The following is a 10,000-nucleotide window of genomic DNA, read 5'->3' as shown; positions in this document are numbered from 1 at the left end:
AAATTTTCATTCATTTTAACTGGCGAATGAGCGCATGAGATTGAAGGATAGTTATTAATGTCTATATAAATCCTAAGTGTTGCCAAAAAATAAGTAATATAAAAGTCTTTATTTCGCTCTGAAAATCCTTTCAGAAAAAGACTTGTAACAGTAGCTACATTGGATACCTAAAAACCATAGAACTATTAACGGCTGACTTATGGAAGTTCCGTTAGAGTAGTGATTATAACCTTAAAATTTTAGGATGATGAAAGCTCCTTATGATAGGAAACAACTGCCTGTTTCCCTTTTCAAAGGCAATCCTATCTCCATTTCTTTGGTTATATAGCTTGATCCACGTTATTTCAAAAATCCAATAATCACTGTCCATAAAAAGAAAATATTGAAGAGTAATTAGCTATTTTCGGTAAAGACAATTGGACAGGCTTCTTTAGAAGTAAATATACCACCAAAAATTAGAACTGAACAATGACTCGTGCCTATCATGGTTATGGCAAGCAAATGATTCTTGAACGTTATTGTTGCTAAAAATAGTAAAAGAAATATATATATTTACATAATTTATGGATAAAAGTTTATTTAAAACCTGTATTTTTTGTATTTGTATTTATGCCCTTGAATTTATATGTAGCCTCTTGCGTTCTATTGTGTTTCTTTCTTTAAAATCTTCATTTAACATAACCTTATCTGATATAGATTGTAACTATAATCATAAAACATTTACATAGGCACACGCAAGAGCTTGAGCATGACCCCCCCACCCACCCGCGCGTCAACAAATCACAAAAAGACGCAGCAAACAGTTAGAACGCTTAATTAACAGGAGTTATTATTATCAATAATCCTTTTTATCAACAAAAGAGGCTTTAAATATTATATACTATTTAGAGGCCGGCCCAGACCGGAACTCAGCTACAGATTCAACGTTTTCCTTCTTGGATTTCAATTAAATTTCTTATTAGCTAGAAAATTTACCACTTTTAACAATATAGTAGACTGGGCAGAGAGTGGACTTATAAATCCTGGCTGAGACAAAGAATTGATCGCCCCTATATTCTGGAGGACGTTGATCCTTCGATGGCTGCGTTCTTGGACGGAAATTCAAGCGATGGATCAACTCCAGGAATGAGCAGAGAAGTGAAAATTTCTCCGGAGAGAATCAAAAATAAAAATAAGGCAATAGACTAGTCCCCACCTTGGGTGAGAAATAAATATAAAATTATGGTAAGCGATGAAGTTCAAAATCTTTTTGAAAATTTACGGTCAAACGCCACCAATAAACAGCAGAGAGCTAAAGCGCTTATGGAGGACTGCTAATTGGTGATGGATCCTATGGCTATACTACAGAGGTATGAAAGATCTTGGTACTGAAGAAATAGACATTATATGGGACTACTATATAAATGTTGTCTGATCAAGCAGTGATAAAACTAGAGTCAGGAAAGGCAGGTGCTTTATCCCTTTTATGCATAAAATAAGGGACTCCAGGGAATGTATTTCATAATGAACCCATCAATCATAATGAGACCGACTGGGAATACAATATATAAGATGGGCTTCCGTAAAGAACATTTTTTTCCTATATAAAGACTAAATTTGGTGGCCTAACATACCATCACTCATATCGGCTTTTCACTGCTGCTCAGGTTGATTGATGGTTGCTATGAAATATTAGTAATAAAAGTAAAAAGCTGATCTCTAGTTTCCACGTCCCTCCCGGAAATTCTAATACCCATGTCCCTCTTTCTGGGTATCTGTTGCTACGGTTAACATCACAGGTCCACAACAGGAGTCATATATCTTCACATATATATATCCTTAGGGACTAAACTGGATGCTGGTGTAGAGTCGGTTTAAACAAAACTATCAACTTCCCCAACACCCCCCACATCTCTCTCTCTCTCTCTCTCTCTCTCCCTCTCTATCTCTCTCTCTCGTTAGTTCTTTTTTTCAAATTAATTTCTGTGCAGTGTAGAAAAAAGATCATGCCCCTCTGCTAAAGATGCGCAGTCTAAAAACATATACCTTGACTTACTTGTTGAAGATTTAACGTTTGAATGCAAAAAACCGCCGGACCGGAAAAATAGAGGAGTTGCCTTCTTCCCTCGTCTTTTTTCTCTATCTCTTTGGACTGTTAAAGAAAATACCATGATCAATCTCACTTCCTTTAACAAACTATTATTATTCTACTATTTATAAGTGCAAGAATATGTATAATCGTAGGTTTAAGGTTTAGTATTCTAAGACCTCTTCTCGCGAAACCACACAGCAGCGTTTATTCCAAACGGTTTCCTTTTGATGTTTAACTTGGAAATCATGTGAGTGCGAATTCAGTTTACGCAGGAATTCCCCAGCTCTGTTCCTCTTAAAACATTTAGAAACATTTTCTAGTTAGTATGCATGGATGTGTCCTCGTGTGAATTTCCCTTTTCACTGCCTCTTGACAAATATTCCATGACTGTCATTTTGGGGACAAGTACTCTTTTCAGGAAATTACTCTTAACATTCCTTCATCCTAGTTTCGTTTTGAAGTTCAACATTTCAATTAACTTTTGCGGGCTGTCAATCAACAAGCTTTACCGTTATATCAGCAATGTTTGTGAATATAGGCGTAGAACATATGCTATTTTTTCCCTCCCTGCACAGCAAGGGACAACGTGACGTTTACCATCACACACACCAACAATATCCGAAGACTGAAAAACGGAATATATTTCAACCTAGGCAGTTTAGGTATGCCATCTGGAAGTAATTAAAGATGTTCCAAGCTAGATTTGTAAAAGCATTACTGCCCATCTAACCTACATATTTCTGATAAGACTATTGATTCCTGCGAATCGCTCCTAGGTTAGTGATGGCTCGTGATAAAGACAGTGAATAGAATGCCCTTCTTCTTCTTCTTGAATTATTCACACTTTTTTGTCGTTAATTTGAGATGATAGCATTATCTCTCAAATTCATTCCTACGATTGAAATTGTGTATGATTTTTGCTGGCTTTGTCAGTATAGTTTTAGTTTAACTTCAATGCATGAGGATTTCTTCCAGTGGCCATCCATATCGGGACTGGTTTGACTGTTAGTTCTTTCTTATTATATATATATATTATATATATATATATATATATATATATATATATATATATATATATACAGACACATTATATATATATATATATATATATAAAGGTTCCAGATGAGATATTGTATCGGCAATCAGCAGGGTCCATCAAACACATAAAAAAATCCATGGTTTATTACAAAACGTTTCGCACATAAATCAGTGCATCTTCAGTCTGTAAAATTAAAACATACTCATTAAAAATATTATAAAAATAACATTAAAAAGTAAATAAAAACATCAAAAATTGAAAAAAAACTTAAGAATTAACTTTACTTAAAAAAACCATCACAAGAATGTGTCAAAAGTAAAAGAGAGACCCAGTGTCTAACAACCTTTTAGAGTGGAGAAGGAAGAACGAATGACCAAGACTGCAGACCCACCCAATACTTCAGTTATGCTAGATATAGAGGAAGCAGCAGATACGTTGGAGTTTAAAGACGGAACCAGCCGTTTAATGTATACAGACTCAAGGGTGGTGAGGTAGTTACTGTGGCTTGTACCACCAATAATAGAAAAATGTTTCTTATCAACTTGAATCCTGCATATGGACGCATGGTTCCTAATATTAGAGAATTCAGGTTTGCTAATTCTCTGTCCCGTTCTGAAACTATATACCCAGGGCGACTTGCAATATTCTCATTCTGCCAAACAAACCTTCGGCAAGAACCAAACATAAATTACCGGGGACCATCCAGGGGCACCTTAAATTTGTAAAATAATGTTGGCTTCTCATGAAAGGTCGGCAGTTTGTCTTTGTGGTTGAAAAATGTGCAAGTCTAAGAGGATTGATAGGGATAAATTAAATAACCATGTACCATCGATTAAGTTACTAGAATTAGAAAAAGACAATTGCCTCCCTTTCTTAGACGTTTTGATTCATAGAGAACCATTTAAATGTAAATTCAGTATTTATAGGAAACCGACTAACAACTTAACTTATGTTCATTTCTTCTCAGGCCACCATCTTAACATAAAAATATCAATTTTTTCCTCTATGTTTTTACAAGCATTGCGAATTGTAAGACCACAATATTTGGATCAAGAAATTGAATACATAAGAAAAATAGGGAAAGGGATTTATGCTATCCTTCACATATATTAGACATTTGTTATAATAAAGCCCACAAAAAGTTTTTATACTGTAAGTAACACGCAAAAAGAAAATTACTGAGAACATTCTCAGTTTGCCTTATTTTAACGGATTTGAAACCATTAAATCATTGTTAAAAGCTTTAATGTCAACCTTGTTTTTTCCTATAATAACACACTAAAAGGAATGTTAATAAAAAATGGCCCCAGAGAAAGCAAACAACATAATATATAAAATTCCATGCATGGATTTGTCCCTCATTTTATCTCGGACAGTCTAGCAAAGGCTTAGAAGTAAGGCTAAGCCAGAATAGATATTCTGTAAAAAACTGGGCAAAAATCTAATGCATTATTCATTCATTAAAGTGAAAACAACCACCGAATAAATTGGATTGATAGTTCAGTAATTGCAAGTCAAGAGATGTCTTATCACGAAATCTTTTAGAATCTGGCTTTAATACAACTTACTTTTCATTGTAATTTTAATGTTAGTCGTGGCCTTTTCATTTAGACCCTTGTATCTGTAACATGTTTAAAAATGACCTCAAAGATTAATTATTTACTGACTTAAATAAAAATCAGTTGCCTTAATTTTGTTGTAATGTATGCCTGTCATGTATTGGTGAATATGGTTTTGTTTGTTTTACCAAGTTCTGAATAGCTGTCACCTATAATCCTTTAATTGTCTTGAATTGTATCTGAGATGATTGTCTTAAACCTTTAATTGCACCCATTGTTAATGCTTGTTTGGGAAGGTTTCTTATCTTCCAGTTGTGTCGGATTCTAGGTACTAATCTCTTTATAATCCCTATCTGTCATTTTTATTTTACGAATCTTCTTGTATTGTCTTTTCTCGTATGTATGTCAGTCTCTGCTCAGTAAAGGACTTTTAACGTCGAAAGATCTTGCAGACCTCCTTCATTTATTTTTCCTTCGTGGCATATATCTTTATTTATGGATTTATCACGTTCCTAAGTTTCCTGATTCAGTTATACATACACACACACACACACACACACACACACACACATATATATATATATATATATATATATATATATATATATATATATATATATATATATATATATATATACACTGTGTGTATAATCATAACGGAGTCATAACATATAATATTATCTTTACTAATTGTTTTATAAGTGTTCCAGTAAAACCCATGAAATCGAAAAGAAAACAAATTGTCTTCTCAAATATGACAAGTACTAAATACGAGGCAGGAAGAATTTCTACTCCCCACGAGTATGAGAAGACCTGCAACTAACAAGACATAACCGACTACGACAACTCTACGGAAGACACGTCCCCCGAACGATATAATCCTGTAGCCAATGAAAATCATAAACACAGCGGAAGTGGCTTGAGGCCTGACTCAAGTGCCGGCCACCAACGTATAGGAGATCAGCAAGGGACCGACCCCATTCTGACGACCCCAGTTCCATTTATTTACGTTAGTGTTTCTTGCATATCGTTGCAGATTGGCAGAGACTCTGAAACCAACACTTTGGCTCTATCACATTTTGCAGTGGCCTAATTTTTCATTTCACCCCTATTTCTATCCTTCAGTGATGTTCCCTTCTGTGAATACATCATCGACGAAGAACTTTTATTCCGTGAATGATCCAGCCATTTAATAGTACTCTGTTGTACCCTCACGAATAATTCCATTTTTTTCTGATCTGTTTGTTTTTGTAAATATAATCAATTAAGTGAACCATCTGTGTTTATGTAGTCTTCACCTTATTTAAGAAGGCCGTAAACCATTATTTTTCACTTGATTCTATGGAATTGTTTTAGACAATTTTACACGTCAGATTACCAACCTACCAAATACAGGGCAGTCTTTTTGTAATTATAATAAAACGTGAGTATCTTGTGTATATCCATAAACATATTTACATATATATATATATATATATATATATATATATATATATATATATATATTTTAGATATATATATATATATATACTATATATATAGTATATATATATATATATATATATATATATATGTATGATATATATATTGTATTTATATATATATATATATATATATATATATATATATATATATATATATATATATATATATATATATGTATGTATATATATGTATGTATATATATATATATAATATATATATATATATATATATATATATATATATATATATATGTATGTATATATATGTATGTATATATATATATATATATATATATATATATATATATATATATATATATATATATATATATATATATATATATGTAAGCACCCCTTATTCCCTAAACTACACAAACTGGGAACTCTTACCTGTTGCCAACGGTGCCCTGTCTGTAAGATGTCACGAGGCTTATTAAGACTGCGTAAATATAAAAATATCATTTATTTCCCAAAGCAATTGGTTATAACAAAGAACAAAATGATTAACAAGTCATAATGGCATAAACACCCAAATCTACCCATAAATAAACCAATAAGATAACATTCTACCCTCCTGGACTAAGGTTCACTCTCAAACCCCAAAAAGTCACCTTGTCTAGTATTCTTCAGTTAGAGAATCCCGTTCCTAATCACATGGAATCGGACCCATCTGTAATAAAGATAATAGTTATATAAACACCCCACGTCACTCTTTTCAAAGTATTTACGTAAAGAGAATATTTTCACACTTCTCTCTCTTTTCCAAAAGGTAACAGTTTTTCTAAGTTTTTATAGAACGTGTCTTACCTTTTCGATGGGCGTTTTCTCCCGACACTTGGAGCAACCACTTGTTCTCTCTTTTGCACAAAGAATGCGTCTTCCACCAGTACCCTGAACCAGTAGGCCTGTAATACGCGTACAAACGAATGCACATGCCTCCCAAACGGGGAACGACCTCTGAGACAAAGTTGCTTGTTCAGCAAATACCTTTTTTCTCCAATGTGAACTTCCAGCGTACCACCTCTTGTCTCTAGGCGAGTAGAGCTATGTGACTTTATTATTATATAAAATTCACTTTAAACATTATTGGATTAGCCATTCACTCTTTTCTCTTTTCACCCTCTTTAGAGGAGCTCGGCTACCCCATGCTAGCTCCCGCCTAGCTCTAGAATACACAAGCGTCTTACAATATATATAAAACCAGAGGCTGGCTCAAAAAAGAAAGTAATGCACTCCCGTCGCGCACCATATCGGCAACTAATGCCAAATGTATCAATGGTACCACATGTAGCACTTGTGCTTCGTCGAATGCATAAAAGTTTAAGGACTTCAAGTACACAAATGGCGATCAGTATAGCGCCTAACATGATCATTACTATTGGTATAGTATAGCGGGTCATCGAAAAAAAAAGGTTTCATCTTCACCACTATCTTCGATGGCTGGGACTGTAACGGACTCCACTGTAGGCGGGATTCGAACCGCCTTATGGCTTCCGTGTTGTAGACACGAGTTGTAGACACGCCGACTAAGTACCATGAAGAAGTCTGTAAGAATCCTGCAGGAACTGTCAAACAGCTGGACCCCTGTAGAATGAGCGCAATTGTTGTCTCCGTTGCGCATAGTAGAAAGTTTGCATCTGATGCAGAAGACCGCTGTCGTCATCTCCGTCGATATTACTTGGTATGAATCGGGGAATTCTCTAAAGTCACAATGAGTCGGTAAGTCCTCGTGAGCTAATTCTAGTTCGCAACCTGACAGGTCAATACGTCGAAGAGTAAATATCCGACTTTCACACACATATCTATCGTAAACTAACACACATCCCAGTTCATAGTCAACTGCTGAGGACTGGAATTTCTCACCTAATATATACATAAACCTTCTACCCCCGTCCAAACCACTACCGTCTCCTGGAAAGAACTAGGAAATGGCCTAAGTATATAACTGTGAAATGGTTTTTTATCGCTAACCAGGTATGTCAACAAGTAACCCCTTATCAGATAACTGTACCTATAAAACCCCATAGTATCTATGAAGTAATTCCCCGTAAAAATTATATTTGATCCCCATTCATATGCTGCGTTTTAAGGTTGACTCCAAAGTTCCCAACGGCAACATTTCCCTTGAAATTTCCTTGTGAAGCTGCTATAATTGCTTCTACTTGACTTTTTAATCTCATTCAACAAAGATTCTGTTTCTTTTTCAATATTCAACAGTGTAGTGTGTATAGTGAAAAATGTTATGGTGACTTCTAGGTCTTCTCGGATCCCTTTTACTGTCGCGTGTAATATGTTAACTTGATTTCCTCAACTCATTAAATCCGTTTTCTAATTTCTCATTTCTCCCTCTTAGAGAATTCAGAGCTTTCCCATGTGTTCGGCTCGAGTTCCGCCTCTAATTTCCAACCTTCAACAACTCGCTATTGCCACTCCTGCTATGGCTGCAATAGCTACACCCCCCGCCGCCAACAACTGCACTGCCCTTTTCTGTCTTCTAGGCGGGTCCCTCCCCAACTGGTTTTGTCTCTGGGACCCAAGTGAGTGTTTCCCCGATCTTGCCTTGGACCCTGTTTGCAGTTATTTTAATTTCCGTTAAAAGACGTCCCAGTGATGCAGACAAGTTTCTTGTAGTCTCAAGTTCGTCTAACGTGTTTATCAGTCCTTCGACTCTGCTTCGCGATCCTTCGAGTTCTAACCTGGCTGAACACCCAAACTTTCGAACTCTATGCTCAGCAATTAATTTTATCAGATGATCAACCATTTACTAAGTGGTCTTCTTCACTTAGCACCCTCCGGGACCCAGGCATACTTTCGTCTTTGCAAGCGCCACTAATCCCAGGGCGACGATTAAACAATATTTCAGCATCTGACAGAACGAGAAAGAAAAGAAAAGGAAAGCTGTCAGTTGTTTAATCTTCTCAGACGACGTTAAGAAAAGGAAAAAAAAACATATATAATTCAACATCTTTTCCCAAAACGGAATGTGTACCGTTACAGAATCTGCTAGCGCAGCAACCCTATCGACAAGAAAAAAAATCCCCTTATATGACACGTTCTCGTGAAATGTCATAATCAGCATCTCCGAAAACCGTGCAAATCCCCGAGTCCATCAATTCCAAAGGGAAGGTTCGCAACCGGACTCCTTACAGCAACTTCAGCAAAAAAGAAACCCACCTATTGAACACTCAGGTGCTTAGCATTGCAGCATATTCAGACTCGCGACGCTAGAAACTCGTGATTCTCAAAAAAAAATGTTTAGTACTGAACTTCGTAAGCACACTCCCCAGAGCCATCTCATTATACATAAACCATCATCTTAATAATAACACCACTCAGGTGACATTAATGATTCCTCTATTTAATTACTGACCCCACGCTAAAAAAACCATCCCGTTTCTCAGCTAAAGCAAACATTTGCCGAAAAATATAACCCCGAAATCTTACGCCAAAAACGCCGCAGACTTACATATAATAAGAGAGAAAAACATTAGAAGGAAACAAAGGAGAAGGAAAAAAAAAATGCGAAGCCATTCTGTCATCAAATTACAAAAACAGATAACAAGGAAAAAAAAAAAGGAAAAAAATGAATGCAATTGCGCTATCATATATTAATTGCCACAACCAATTCTTTTCAATTTCGACGTATGTGTTAGCTTCGACTGACTGTTCGTTCATTTAAAACTACAAACCTATTTCCAACTTTCTCTTCAATGACTTTAAAAGGACCTTCAAACTTCGGCCTAGTTTGTAATTTAACTCATTTCTCACGTTAAGTTTTAAAAATACCTATCACCGACATGATCTTGGGATCAGCTGATTTACTAATACTCTTTTGAACCATATCTCT

Source organism: Macrobrachium nipponense, chromosome 1 (genome assembly GCF_015104395.2).
Source record: "Macrobrachium nipponense isolate FS-2020 chromosome 1, ASM1510439v2, whole genome shotgun sequence".
NCBI classification, from domain to species: domain Eukaryota; kingdom Metazoa; phylum Arthropoda; class Malacostraca; order Decapoda; family Palaemonidae; genus Macrobrachium; species Macrobrachium nipponense.
The sequence above is the reverse complement of the archived record's forward strand: the minus strand, read 5'-3'. Positions refer to the sequence as shown.